We start from the raw sequence: 13,787 nt of genomic DNA on the forward strand, positions 1-13,787 counted from the left end.
GAGCGGGGGGAGGCGGCAGAGAAGAGAAAACGGGGAGAGAACAGAGTGCATGGGTGAGAGACAGCGTGGCGGAGGGGGGGCAAAGAAAAGTGTGCAGGGGAGAGAGTGGATGGATGAGAGACAGAGCGGTGGGTGGGGGGGCGGCAGAGAAGAGAGTGCTGGGGGAGAGAAGACAGAGCGGGGGGAGGAGGTGCTGGGGGCGCAGAGAAGACAGTGCATGAGGGGGGATTATATATAGGGATTATATATATTATATAACTCTAGGTGTGTGTGGGTGGGTGTATGTGTGTATATACTATAGACTCACATTAGGGACTATATATAATTCGCATTACATAGTATTCATTTATCAATCAGGTGCTGGGGCAGAATACTGACAGGGAATGAAGCAAAGGGAGAAAAAAGGAACAGCACTCACCGGTAATTGCTGTGAAGTATTCAGGTTTATTTCATGGTCGGAGGATACATGCTTCGGCGTTACAGGGAGGGAATGAGGATGGTTAGCACAAAAAGACTACGGCCGTTTCGCCCCTGTAGGTGGGGCTTCGACGGGTCTTGCGTCTGTGTAAGACCCGTCGAAGCCCCACCTACAGGGGCGAAACGGCCGTAGTCTTTTTGTGCTAACCATCCTCATTCCCTCCCTGTAACGCCGAAGCATGTATCCTCCGACCATGAAATAAACCTGAATACTTCACAGCAATTACCGGTGAGTGCTGTTCCTTTTTTCTCCCTTTGCTTAATGTCTCATGCTCTGATGCTTTTGGAACAAGCACCCCGTAGCTGTATTCAGTATAGTCCGACCTGGAAGTTTTCTCTTGTCACAGCAGAGATCAATACCACCGCGTGTGCTTTCTGCAACTAGCCGCTGGTTGTTTGATGTGGACAGTCCTCAGTGGAAGTAGTGCCCCGCAAATCCTTCTTGTTATTACTGACAGGGAATGTGTGTGTGCAGAGGGCGGGGCTGGGCGGTGTCAGCTCTGACTGTGAGGTTTAGCACAGGAAGAGGTCATGTTTGGTTGAGCTGCATGTAAACAAAGTGTGTGCAAAGAATAAAGGGATAATTCATGAGGAACAAAAGTTAGAAAACAAAAAAAAAAATAATGTAGGGGTGTTTTATATGACAGTACAGCACAGATTAGCTTAAAAAAATGTTTGGAGTTTGTCGGGCAACTCCTTCAAGATATTTAAAGGGAACCTGTCACCACTTTTTTGGCCTATAAGCTGCGGCTACCACCACCGGGCTCTTATATACAGCATTCTAACATGCTGTACATAAGAGCCCAGGCCGGAAGTATAACATAAAAAACATTTTATAATACTTACCTAATGGTCGCACGGTGGACCTTATGGGCGTCTCCGTTCTCCGGTGCCGGCGCCTCCCCTTTCGGCCATCTTCGTCCTCTTTCTGAAGCCTATGTGCATGATGCGGCTACGTCATACACACTCGCCGGTCCTGAGCAGGCGCACTACAATACTTTGATCTGCCCTGCTCAGGCGAGTGTGGATGACGTCGGACCTGTCATGCACCGCAGCTAGAGAAGGAGAACAAAAGAGGCGGCGCCGGGACCGGATAACGGAGACGCCGATAAGGCCCACCGTGCGACCGTTAGGTAAGTATTATAAAGTGTTTATGTTCTCACAGCGGCCTGGGCTCTTATATACAGCATGTTAGAATGCTGTAAATAAGAGCCCGGTGATGGTGGCCGCAGCTTATATGCCAAAAAAGTGGTGACAGGTTCCCTTTAATATTTTTCAACAATTTTGGTGCTCAAGTCCTCAGGCAGTTCTCTTCTCTTTCTGTTCTCCATGCTTAGTGTGGTACACAGACTCATAATGCAAAGATAATCAACTTCTCCCCTTTTTTTTTTTTTTATCTGGTTTCAAGTGTGATTTTCACATTGTCCCTATATGTTGCTTGCCACAGGTGAGTTCAAACAAGCATCAAATGCTTGAAACAAAGTTGTTTACTCTCAATTTGGAAAGATGGCAACAATTTTGTCATGCCCATTTTCGGGGTTTTGTGTGAAATTATGTCCAGTTTGCCTTTTTTGTATGTGAGTGTGAGTATATCCAGGTTTGTGTGTTTATATCCAGGTGGTTTTCTGATTATCTGTGATATGATATTCTGATATTTTATATATTTACCTAATATTAAGGTGCATTAATGAAGGTGTACTTATTTTTACTGGCTGCCTAGCTTTTTCAATCTGATTATATTAAAACAGCAATCCAGCAGTTATTTTGGAAATATAGTGCAGCATAGGCAATTATTAGATCACCATGTAGAGGCTCTTGTGCATGCTTTGTGTAGAACTCTTTTAGTTGGCAGATCATTTCTGGGTTGTCTGTCACACTTTCGTCTTCTTCTTTACAGGTGTGTTCACATGTTGCTTTGTTGCTGCTTTTTTTTCCTGCAGCAAAACTCTCTTGGCAGTGAAAAAGCTGCTTCCAAAAAGCAGATTTACTGCCTTTTGTGCATTTTTTTGCTGTGTTTTGGTGTCATTAGTTTACAGCACGTGTTTAAAGTTAGTTTCATTCACCACAAAAATGCATCTAGACACGAAGTTGCATTTTTGCCTTTGATTTAAATGGTGAAAAAAGCAGCAAAAAAAATTGCTAAATGAATTGACATGCTGCTTTCGTAGACTCAACAGTGTTCCATTTCCGTTAGGTATGAGATTTATGAAAGCTGGGACTGTAAAAAGCAGCTTTTAATTTCCATAAAACTCATTCATCAAACACAATGTGTGAACATAGCCTACTGGTTCCACTAAGGCCAACGTAATACATCCGACATTCATAGTCCAAATTCAGACTGTGGCTAATAGACTGTCCATTGGTCTCCTGAACCAAAATTGATAGACTTCATGCCTATTAAGGCTGCTTTCACACTACGTCTTTTTAACATGCGTCCTGAACGTTTTTTTAACGCAGAAACGGATCCAGTGCAAATGCGTTTTCATTTCAATGCATTTGCAATGGACTCGCGTTAACATGCGTTCACCTGCGTTTGCGTGCGTTATAGTGAGGATCCAGCGACTTGCAGTTTTTTAACATCTTTCAAAAACGCTACTTGTAGCGTTTTTGAGCTGCGTCCAACTTCTGCAAATTGCTGGATCCTGACTAAACAGCATGCAAACGCATGTGAACGCTGGCGTGCTGATAGACAGGATCCTGCTTGCTCTACTGAGCATGCCCAGAACCAGCCTCCGTGATCAGTCTATCTCTCTCCTACCTCTCTGTCTCTCTCCCCCTCTCTCTCTGTCTCTCCCCCTCCCTCTCCCCCACCTGAGAGCTGCGGACACTCGTAACCAAGGTAAATATCGGGTAACCACTTATCTTAGTTACCCGATGTTTACGTTGGTAACGTGTGCAGGGAGCCCGGCTCCTAGCAGCTGCAGACGCTAGTAACCAAAGTAAATATCGGGTATCCAAGCAAGTACACCCGATGTTTACCTTGGTTACGAGCCTCGCAGCTGTCAGATGCCGGCTCCCAGTCTGGCAGTTTAGTTCCTCTCACTCCCGATCACATGACTCCAATGCCCGCCCCTAAACATCCAGTGACAGGATCCTGCAAAATAACACATGCGTTTGCATGCGTTTTTTGCTGTAAAAGCAGGATCCACTTTTGCAGCAAAAAACCATTCAGGACGCATGTTAAAAAGACGTAGTGTGAAAGCAGCCTAAGCTGTTGAGGTTTAGTCAAGGTCCTCCGGCTAGTCCATAATTGCCTATGTCAGATGTGTGAAACCAGTCTGCATTTACCATGACACCCTGTCTCCATTACAATGCCAGAGGTTTTGTAACATTTAATTTCTTCTATTCGGAGTACTGTCAATTATGGATCAGTTACAAAAAAACTGCTGTTCCAAGGTTCACTCTACACTCTCCGGGTCTCCTATACAATGCAGCTTCAGCTTGTGTCCTCTGCCTCCTGTATGTGATAGTTTTTTTTTTCCTGTTAGACTTACAAGCAGGAGGCAGGGAGAAGATGAAGATAGACAATCAATATCAAATGAGGGTATTCACAGCTTCATAGATGGGTATTATTAGAGCTTGCAGCAGTTGTTTACTATTGGTTAGATTTTGCAGCCACTCTTGATAAATTAACACTACAGTATATTTACAGTTCATTACCTGTAAGACTGAGGACCACTGATGTCTAGCTTGTCAGCACTGCACTAAAGCTGGTAAGATTTGGGAGCTAACCAGCAATGCTCATCAGCTTCAATGGAGTGCTTACAAGCTTAATAGAAACAGAAGCTGTGGAAGATAAAGCGCAATAGGGTCTTACCCTTATAGGTACAGGGCAAGGTAGGGGGAGCAATAATACTCACCAACTGTAGTTGTGAAAGTCACAACTACTATATTCGCATGTAGAAAGGGACCACGGCAGCGGCAACCCAATTGGCTGATAACAGAGAGAAGTGTAGAAATAGGGTTTCTATGAGCCGCGCCAATGATCACAAGTCTGGAGATCAGATTAATGTGACCTTATTGTAGCATAGGTCTACGCGTTTCAGGAGCTCTGCCCCCTTCCTCAGGACCATAGAAAAGACGACATTAAATGTTGATGTTGTCTTTTCTATGGTCCTGAGGAAGGGGGCAGAGCTCCTGAAACGCGTAGACCTATGCTACAATAAAGTCACATTAATCTGATCTCCAGACTTGTGATCATTGGCGCGGCTCATAGAAACCCTATTACTACACTTCTCTCTGTTACAAGCTTAATAGAAAATAGCTTGTAAGCACCTGAGCTAATTCAGCCATTATTGCAGGACAGCAGTGGTGGTCATTGTCCTAGATAATGAGCAGTAAACAAAGGTGTTAAAGTGAAGGGCTGTAAATTTTAATAACCAACCAATTGTCAAAAGTTATCTGTTTTTTAGAAGCTCTATGTAACGATACCCATTTACAAAGATGGGGATATCCCTTTACTGGACAAACCCCTTAATGAAAATTAAAAGATTCCAAATTTAAAATTTCATATGAGATGTCGTGAAACGAGTTACACAAAATATTGCTGGTGAGGAATCAGTATATGTGGAAAAAAATGCCTGTGCTGCTATAATACTCAGCTGTTTTTATAAGCCACATTGTGGTTTATCTTTTTAATACAGTGCATAAAATAATGTTATTAAGAATACTAAAACACCGTAACAACAAATGCATTAATAACCTGTGCAGTTACAGCTGAATTTATAAAAATCATTTTTAATATTCTAATGGGTTGATGTATTTTGTAGGGAAACTAAACCACACTATGTGACCGCACATCTGATAGAGAAGTCATTTGTTTCTAAGCAAAAACCTAATCTACTCTTACAGTATTTTGTTATAATGATCAAGTTCCTGCCTTCTTCTGGAAACAACTCAATTGGGACAACAAAAGTCCCCTATAGGACTGTTAAAGGGAATCTGTCAGTAAGAACAATCCTCGTAAGCCATCTATATAGACATGTAGGTCCTAGAGAGTTTAATAAAATATCTTCATATCTATGATCCGATGTCTTATTCCAGCGAAATCTAAGTTTTTCTTAGTATGTAAATGAGTTGTTAATATCTATGGGTCGGACACAGATATCCCTGAGAATCTGCATCCAGAGTTTATTATAAATAAAAGGGGGACGTTACTAGTCAGACATGTAATGACTGACAGTCTGCTCTTATATTTACACACCTCTGCAATGAGATGAGAACTAACACGGTACAGCAGAACTAACACTGTGATGAAACAAAATGTATTTCTGTTGTACTAACCCATTTGCAGCTGCAGTCCATAGGGCTTCTGCTTTTTTGTCACAGGCAGCATTGTGGTGTGAGGGGCAGTACAGCAGAGCTGACGGCACTGAAAATATGTTTGCAATAAGATAAGGCTCAGCTCTGCTGTACTGTGTGAGTGTTAATTGGGCACAGCTCTGCAGCTGAGCTAACCGCACTATGAGAGGACAAGTGCTGCTCCAAATGGGTGTACCGAGAAAAGTTCACTTCTGGTGTACTGTTCTGATCTTACTGCAGAGCTGTGTGTGATTATGAGACCAGACTATCAGTCATTACATCTCCAACTGGTATTGACTCGCCCACCCCAGGGCCTTAGGTGACTCGGTGTCGGGCCGGACTAGTCCGGGGTAGTCAGCGGTGGCGGGGCCCGATTCCGTGACCCTGGTGGAGTCAATTAAAGTGTGGAGGTATGGGGGTAGATGATAAAGTTTATATAAGATTCGTGACGCCACCTGTGGTAATTTGCAGCTATGGAGCAGCTGCTGCTGGAAGGGACCTTCGGGGCTGATGTTATGGCAGCTGAGGTTTCTTGCTCTCCACAAGTAGAGCGGGTACCCCGGGGCAACCTTTGGTGCTTGGTAGAGTCTATGGTGTTTGTGGACGAGGTGCAGAGTAAAGCAGATGACACAGGGCTTGCAGTTAAGATGTTTACTCACTGTTCAGTTCAATGCGGTAGCTAACCGGTTACCCACGGAATGCCAGGATCCGCTGTCAGGGACCTCCGCCGATCCCGAATAGTTCAAGGGTCAGTACCGGTGCACCCCTCTGTGTCCTTTCTGGCTGTCTCTTAAGCGCCAAACTGCTATGCTGTCTTGCGCCTCCGCCACAGGGCCTGTACAAAGGTGGCTGACCTCAGTCGTATCTTGCTCACCTTCACCGGTGATCTGTGGCGGGTTGTGGCCCTGGGCGCCTGCAACGATCTCCCAGGCCTTCGGTTTCACTGAAAATAATGTCTTCTTTCAGTCTAGGGACCGTCCCTGTATTGCAGCCAGATCCCTCCACCCGATCTTTTAGTGGAACAGGTCACTGGACAATTGCCCTTCCGTGGCCTTGGAATCCCTTCGTTCGGTCTCACCTGGGCCTAGCAAGACCCCAGGATCTCCACCAGGAACCTCCTTCTTAACTCAGACTCCTCGACTCCCTCCTCCTCTCCTCACTCTCTCTGACAGACTGCCTGAACTTGAACTTCCTGATTCCTCTTTCTACCACCTGTCTCCTCCCACACTCCCTCTGGCGAGGCCCCACCCCTCACCATTGGGACCAGTGGATGGGACTTACGGCCCCATGACCGGATCATCTATGGGGTTTTTGCCACTATCCCTGACCCGGTGTATGCCTACCAATTGGTGTGTGCAGGTTCTGTCTGTGAACCGGTAGATGACCCCATTCTTACCCGGGATGGGATACCACACCTCTGGCTTAGGTTCAATATCTCTGTGGCGACGGAAGCCTCAGGGGCGCCACAGTATCACTCCCTTTAAAGGCAGATTCTCAGTGAGATCTATGTCCAGCCCATAGATCTTAACAGGACAGCATGCTGCAGGAGTTAAGAAACAAAAAAACGTGTGTTTCTCATCTGTGTGCATTGTTTACTCCTACTAAAGGGTTTATTGCTCTGTGATTAACATTGGTGTGACTCCTCTGCACACCCCTTGCTGTGATTGACACCTCACAGCTAGTGCACAATCTCTGAGAGCCTGGTGTGGGTGGGGACAGCTCCCAGCTCTGCTACACTCAATTCTGGGATAGTGAGAAGAGCTACACCCTCTAATCTAAGTAAAACATGGTTAGTTTCATAATCTCTCTGCCTACATTATGCTGCTCTGAGATGAAGTAGCAAAAAACCTGGTGACTGATTCCCTTTAATTGATTGGATCATGTCTAGCATATGTGGAATCAGAATAGATGGAGAACGGCTTGTGCAACCTAAATTCCAAAAAAGTTGGGATCCTGTGTAAAATGTAAAGAAAGCAAGAATGCAATGATTGGAAATCTTAGTCATATTTTAGATCTAGCAGTTATACAGAGCTCATGAATATGCTGGACTACATGGCAGCACACCAAGTAGTCCTGTAATGATAATCTACTGCTGATTAAACATATGTTTTATCAAAACTACACTAAGCAGCCCAATAAGCGACATATCGCTGGAATCAGGATCTCTGTCTACATTATGCTGCGCTCAGATTAGGTGGCAAAAATCTGGTGACAAATTCCCTTTAATTGTGCTGCTTCGGCTGGTGTACAAACTGATTAGCTTGGTGCCTATAGTCTAAGCATAGCCTGCCTGGGAGGGTCCAATGTTTTTCTTAGTGGCAGCAGCCTACATCCAACATCCATGGTTTCATGTGTTCTCCAATGAAACTACAAGGTGATACGGTATGTACAAATACGGGTGACACTAATCTAATACAGGGGGCCACGGTCAATTGTAAAGCGCACTTTATTACATGGCTACATAAAGCTACAGATATGGCTACGGATATACAGTATATCGCTACTTTTATTGTTTGTACTTTATTGTATATCAGTTTTGTAGCACACTGCACAGTGCCATGGAAGATGATGGTGCGGTATAAATAAATGATAAGCTCTTAGTTGGATATGACGGACACATAAAATGTATGAGAGTAGGACAGCGCACATTACCTCCCTCTCCCCCAGGAGACACATAAGAGGACAGTGATGCTGGTCCCTGGGTAGGCTGGCTGTGTGTGCCGGCTGGAGCATGTGACTGCTCTTCTTACATTGCCATGGTGTGGCAGCAAGCATCAGCTGTAAGGAGAGCAGCCATGGAGGCTGCCTGACAGACACAGCCAGGGACTATCGCTGACAGGAGCAGACATCTCCCGCACATCTCCACAAGGTAGGCTTGCTTTGTTCTCTATTATGTCCCCATGGCTATTAATACAGAGACCTGCATTGTCTGCCCATGTATATAGCCCCTTGCTGTATATGACTGGGCGACGCTTTGCTATAATCAGGTGGAAATGAAGCAATTGATTTTGCAGTATTCCTCTGAAGCTGATTCATTGATACATCGCTTCTCCATTAATAATGCACCCTTTTCTAATCACCCTTCTATTCTTTGTATTGTGCATTAGATATAGCCATGCACATACCACAAGGGTCTGTAATATTTCATGTGATTGAATGGGTTACGGGTTTTTGTGTGTATTCCAGGCCAGGGCCCTCCTTCCCTGGGGTGAGCATTGTAGTAGATCCAGCTGTGGTCCTGGGGCAGTGACAGCTGCAGATGACAGCAGTGGTTTGTGTCCCTTATATATGGGTGGTCTGGTCATTGCCCGGCTAACCTTGGATCCTGACACACTCCTTTGTGTCTATAGCTTTGTTGTAGTACCCCGGCTCTATTATCCCCCAGCAGCTTTGCTATGTTTGTTCTTTGCATCTTTGGTATACTCAGCAGTATTCCTGCATTGTCAAGGCTAGATCCTTATGCCTTTGTCCTCAGACTAGGGAAACACTACCCGGCACTTGTCCTCTAAATGTACCTACAGCAGCCATTTCTCATCCTATGCAAATCGCACAATTTTCAATTTTGTAGCTAGCTATTGCCTGTAAATGTTCCTTTATATTTCCATTTTCTGTCCCCTCTTCTTACCCATACCGGTCTCAGTAGGTGTCACATCTAGTATTTGGTGTTTGTCATTAGGCCAGATGTTAGGTGCCATCCACTATAAACAAAGATACATTCCATTACATAAGGTTTCTTTCTCGTTACTACTGACTTGTGAAGGATATAACCCATTGGCAACAAACGGTGTAGGGTCTCCTCTACATTGCCATTGCTATGCTGTTTTTTTCATTTTTGCTATTTTGTAAAATATTAATCGCTTCTTAAAGGGGTCTTCCTCACTAAAACATAGAGGTGAATGAGTAATTAATAGGTGTCAAAACTTTTCTATGTAAGCCATACAATGGTTTGCTACTTGATCTTGGGTACCACAAAAGATAGGGCATGGTTTTGGCGGCACAGTGGCTCTCTGGTTTTGGCAGCACAGTGGCTCTCTGGTTTTGGCGGCACAGTGGCTCTCTGGTTTTGGCGGCACAGTGGCTCTCTGGTTTTGGCGGCACAGTGGCTCTCTGGTTTTGGCGGCACAATGGCTCTCTGGTTTTGGCGACACAGTGGCTCTCTGGTTTTGGCAGCACAGTGGCACTCTGGTTTTGGCAGCACTGTGGCTCTCTGGTTTTGGCAGCACAGTGGCTCTCTTGCTTTGGCAGCACAGTGGCTCTCTGGCTTTGGCAGCACAGTGGCTCTCTTGTTTTGGCAGCACAGTGGCTCTCTTGCTTTGGCAGCACAGTGGCTCTCTTGCTTTGGCAGCACAGTGGCTCTCTTGCTTTGGCAGCACAGTGGCTCTCTGGCTTTGGCAGCACAGTGGCTCTCTGGTTTTGGCAGCACAGTGGCTCTCTGGCTTTGGCAGCACAGTGGCTCTCTGGTTTTGGCAGCACAGTGGCTCTCTGGTTTTGGCAGCACAGTGGCTCTCTGGTTTTGGCAGCACAGTGGCTCTCTGGTTTTGGCAGAAGAGTGGCTCCCTGGTTCTGTGCCTTGTGGCTCTGATCAAAGAAATCACCTGCATGGAGACTATAGCCTTCCCGTGTTCGCATGGGCTCCTCCGGTTACTGCAATGATCCAAAACGTGCTGATAGATCCATTTGGATTTGTATTGTGCAACCAATGGGGGCAGGGATTCATGTGCACGATCCCTGTACTGCGCTGGAGAACAGGTTGGCACAATATAAAAGAATAAAGTAAATACATATTTACATATGAATCGCCCATAGTGGGTCTTTTTAGCTCTGTATGGACAAATGGTGCATTTCGATGAGTGGATAAATGGCAAATGACTATCCGTAGGAAAGCTCGTACCCGGTTATCGGCTAGTGAAACCATGACTCTGATCAACCGACAAATGAGTAAAACGGTGATTGGGTGATTAATGCCGGCAAATAAGCAAAGAAGGTGCCGCCAATAATAATTTTATTTGTATAGTGCCATCATATTCTCCAGCACTTTACAATACCAGTGCCATGTACCGGCGTCACAATTAGCGACCTCACTCTCCCCATCATTGCTTGTCAGCCTGTGGACGACTATACTGGCGATCGTTGCTCGTTATGACGCATTTAATTAGCACGTATATCTGCACCGTAGCTATGTATGCACTTGCTGCATGTAAACAAAGTACACCCCTTCTACACCGTCCGTTACCGGAGATCAGTAGTCGGGGACCACATTTAGGAAATGACTCTTCTATTGTAAACCTTTCTGTATTCTCTATAGAACAGAATATATTTTACTATTTTGGTTAAAGAGGCCTCCATTAAAGAAAAGCAAGATATTCAGTCCACCCCTGAGCTGTCTTGTACCTTGAAGATGTGTTGTATACCTATGTCCATACAAAGAGTTAAAAGAAACCCAGTATCAGCCTCCTTGCTTTGTGAAAATTTAATGCCTCCTCAATAATGGTTAGGAAACTGATCTGCAAGTGGGAGTGCTGACGGGGGAAGGGCAGATTATAGAAAGGGTAAGTGCTGTTTATGGCTGCAAGGCGCCTAGTAAATATTCCTCAGCTAATTTTCAATTCATTAACCTGTCAGCCTGATCTGTGTCCCCATAAATGCCGATAAATAGGGGTTACTGTGCGCCAAATATGTGGCTGGTGTTTTGTGCTCATAATCTGCTTCACATTGCCATACGTTGGATAGTATCATCACTATGGCATATTCTGCAGATAGTTAATAAGTATGTATTATATGTATTAAACACTCTTATTCTATTAGAAGCTGCAGAAATCTGCTATAATCCCAGTTATATGTGGATCTGATCGCCTAACATACAGCAGCACAATCATGCCATCTGTCAGCAGTGAAAATACATTGTGTAGGCTCTTTTCTCTTCATGGATCCCTTTGTACGTGTGAGTATATAGGTTATTTGAAATAATGTACCATATGATAAGAGCAGGGATAAGACTGTCAGAGGTCAGGCATCAAAGACACAATGTAAACTCACCCCTCCTCTACCATGTGTAATAATTCTGCCCTCTTATAAAGCAAAGGATCATTTAGTCCCCCTCAGTACCCTGTGCCTGCATCCGACTACCCCCTCTATACTTTATAGCCACGCCCCCCTTCCAAGCCTACCTGTTTTCACTGGTGTTCCAGGGACTTGCTGGATGTTCCAGTGTCTGGTGCCTTCATCACACAACGCCTGGGACTACTAGACACATCAACACCATCAAACTCAACACCTAAATCTGTTGGGGAACGTTCATACACAGTTTATGTGGATTTTGAGGCAGCTCTACTTCATAATCCCGCTCAAAAACCCCCTTAGATCTACTTCATAACTGCGCTCAAAAAAACACTTAAAAATTTCTTTTTAATTTTCCTTGACTTGGATTTTAAAGTGAGTCCGCCGTAAAAATCCAAGTCAAAAACTCTGTGAACCTAGCCTTACAGGAGCAGAAAGTAAGTTGTTCAATTTTCAGTTGACGGTGAAGTCCATTTCTTTTTAGGACTTGCAAAAAGTCGAAGATGGCAGTATCTTGACGTTTCTGGGCCCATAGCCATTAGTGAGGCTGCTATAGAAGCATTTCATCTTTGTTTTGCCCATACTGTCTGGACTTTAAAGAATTGCTTGATTGAAAAATGGATATGTTAGGCGGGAAATTGGCAGTTATGTAAACTGTACAAGACATTCTACTATAGTCCTGTGTTTTGTGGGTTTCTCTTGGCTGCTCTAGTCTAAAATGTTCTTATAATGTTGTCTAATATAGTAATATGACTATTAATTTAGGGCTCTACACACAATTCTGGGTATTTCAGTTGATATCATTCACGGTATAACACTGCACTGCACACTTCATTGGAAGTCTTAGGCGGGCTTTGCACGTTGCAACATCGCACGTGCGATGTCGGTGGGGTCAAATCGAAAGTGATGCACATCCGGCGTCACTTTCGACATCGTAGTGTGTAAATCCTAGATGATACGATGAACGAGCGCAAAAGCGTCGTTATCGTATCATCGGTGTATTCTCCGACATTTCCATAATTTCGCTGCCGCGACAGTTATGATGTTGTTCCTCATTCCTGCGGCAGCACACATCGCTGTGTGTGAAGCCGCAGGAGCGAGGAACATCACCTTACCTGCCGCCGGCGGCTATACGGAAGGAAGGAGGTGGGCGGGATGTTTACATCCTGCTCATCTCCGCCCCTCCACCGCCATTGGCCGCCTGCCGTGTGACGTCGCTATGACGCCGCACGACCTGCCCCCTTAGGAAGGAGGCGGGTCACCGGCCAGAGCGACGGTCGTAGGGCAGGTGAGTGTATGTTAAGCTGGCGTAGCGATAATTTTCGCTACGCCAGCTATCACAAGATATCGTACCTGCGACGGGGGCGAGGACTATCGCACTCGACATCGCAGCATTGGCTTGCGATGTCGTAATGTGCAAAGCCCGCCTTAGAATGAGTAGCTGGAGATAGCTACCCATAAGGAGAGGTAAGGAAAGAAGAAAGGTGCACGCTAGGTATGAATGGGAAAGCAAGTGGCAAAGCAGCACTGCCCACCCTTTCTGGTTGTGCTAATGATGGGTACAATGCTACTATACGTTTGTGTGGGGTATAGGAGTCTGTTTTCATCCTACTGTGTCCTTCCTAGTGGAACCTGGGAAAAGTAGAGGATGGCCTGAAGAATGGTAGTTTTTTTTTGCCAAAACGTGTAGCCTTTGTTGTTTCTATAAAATCCAGCCTGTACTCATTACATTCAGGGTAATACACTTCTTCAGATACCGACGATAAGCATGGGGTATAGCTGCAGCAGCAAGGTGTTCTCTTCACAGTTGATTTTTACACAATTCTTTGTGAATGGCACCCTTAAAATATATTGCATCTTACTTGGGATCCATGCGATACAGATTTCTTAGTCATGGACTGTGTGTGATGTATGGACTATGTAAGAGTAGATCTCAGGGGTTACTTTTGTGA

At 45.0% G+C, this 13,787-nt stretch overlaps 1 long non-coding RNA gene across 1 annotated transcript in view; it reads left to right on the forward strand.

The window, feature by feature from the left end:
* Positions 1-8,560: 8,560 nt before the first annotated feature.
* Positions 8,561-13,787, forward strand: part of LOC142308023 (uncharacterized) — a 105,336-nt gene continuing 100,109 nt past the window's right edge. The window contains exon 1 of the long non-coding RNA XR_012753984.1: positions 8,561-8,647. This is a non-coding gene — a long non-coding RNA (uncharacterized LOC142308023). The remainder of the gene's footprint in view (positions 8,648-13,787) is intronic.

The sequence above is a fragment of the Anomaloglossus baeobatrachus genome, chromosome 1 (assembly GCF_048569485.1).
Source record: "Anomaloglossus baeobatrachus isolate aAnoBae1 chromosome 1, aAnoBae1.hap1, whole genome shotgun sequence".
NCBI classification, from domain to species: domain Eukaryota; kingdom Metazoa; phylum Chordata; class Amphibia; order Anura; family Aromobatidae; genus Anomaloglossus; species Anomaloglossus baeobatrachus.